The sequence below is a fragment of the Dendrobates tinctorius genome, unplaced genomic scaffold, assembly GCF_039654945.1.
Source record: "Dendrobates tinctorius isolate UK_male_01 unplaced genomic scaffold, ASM3965494v1 ptg000064l, whole genome shotgun sequence".
In the NCBI taxonomy this organism is placed as follows: Eukaryota; Metazoa; Chordata; class Amphibia; order Anura; family Dendrobatidae; genus Dendrobates; species Dendrobates tinctorius.
In genome coordinates this window covers 45,837,920-45,839,345 of record NW_027361732.1, presented here as the reverse complement: position 1 = coordinate 45,839,345, position 1,426 = coordinate 45,837,920, and the positions used below count along the sequence as shown (strand labels likewise).

At 42.8% G+C, this 1,426-nt stretch overlaps 1 non-coding gene across 1 annotated transcript; it reads left to right on the top strand.

The window, feature by feature from the left end:
• Positions 1–572: 572 nt before the first annotated feature.
• TRNAL-CAA (transfer RNA leucine (anticodon CAA)) lies at positions 573–687 on the top strand. The gene is made up of 2 exons: positions 573–610; positions 642–687. It is a non-coding gene; the product is annotated as a tRNA-Leu (tRNA).
• The last annotated feature ends 739 nt before the right edge of the window (positions 688–1,426 follow it).

The window sequence follows — 1,426 nt, the reverse complement described above, 5'->3', positions numbered from 1 at the left end:
TTACCCTTAGGAAAATAAAAAATTGGGGGCAAAAATATCATTTTTGCGGAAAAAAATGATTTTTTTATTTTCACGCCCAGGCGTTATAAACTTCTGTGAAGCACTTGGGGGTTCAAAGTGCTCACCACACATCTAGATAAGTTCCGTGGGGGGTCTAGTTTCCAAAATGGGGTCACTTGTGGGGAGTTTCAATAGTTTAGGTACATCAGGGGCTCTCCAAACGCACATGACACCCGCAGACCAATCCATCAAAGCCTGCATTCCAAAACGTCACTACTTCCCTTCCGAGCCCCGACGTGTGCCCATACAGTAGTTTTCTCCCACATATGAGGTATCAGCGTACTCAGGACAAATTGGACAACAACTTTTGGGGTCCAATTTCTCCTGTTACCCTTGGGAAAATAAAAAAATTGGAGACTAATTGATCATGTTTGTGGAAAAAATACGATTTTTTTATTTTCATGCCTGGGCATTATAAACTTCTGTGAAGCCCTTGGGGGTTCAAAGTGTTTCCACTGTTTTGGTACATCAGGGGTTTTCCAATCGCGACATGGTGTCCGATCATCCTGTTGGTCAGGATGGCCAAGTGGTCTAAGGTGCCAGACTCAAGAATGAATTCTTTCCCCACACAGAGCTGGGTGTTCTGGTCTCCAAATGGAGGCGTGGGTTCAAATCCCACTTCTGACAGCTGCTTTTACAGGGAGGAAATGGTTGAGGAGGTAAAAGTGGCTGGGACCCTAGGAGGTAGCGACCATGCTATTTTAGAATTTTGGATAACTAGAGGAGGAAGACCTGTGAAGACTCAGACGTCAAGGTTAGATTTCAGAAAGGCAGATTTTAAGGGATTCAGAAAGAGAATTGGAGGGATCCAATGGCTGGATATCCTTAAGGACAAAAATGTCCAGGAAGGATGGGAAATCTTGAAAAGTGAAATTCTCACAGCACAATTGTTAACAATTCCGAAAAGAGGGAAGAATAGGAAGCATTTAAGGAAACCAGGATGGATGAACACAGAACTTAAGCACATGCTAAAAAGGAAGAAAAAAATGTTTATAAAATGGAAAGAGGGAGGCATATCTAAAGAAGAATATAATGCTGTCTGCAGAACCTGCCAAATTTCCGTTTTTTTCACAAATAAACGCAAGTTATTTGAATGCAATTTTACCACTAACATGAAGTACGATATGTCATGAGAAAACAGTGTCAGAATCACCGGGATGCATGGAAGCGTTTCAGAGTTATGACCTCATAAAGGGACAGTGGTCAGAATTGTAAAAATTGGCCCGGGAGTTAACGTGCAAACCACCCTTGGTAGTGAAGGGGTTAAGGTGAGTCAAAGTTTGCATGAGCAGATGCATAAGTGGGATGCTCATGCTTAGGATGGCGTCATCTGCGCTTACCAGCCGTGTGCATTCCTCAAAACACT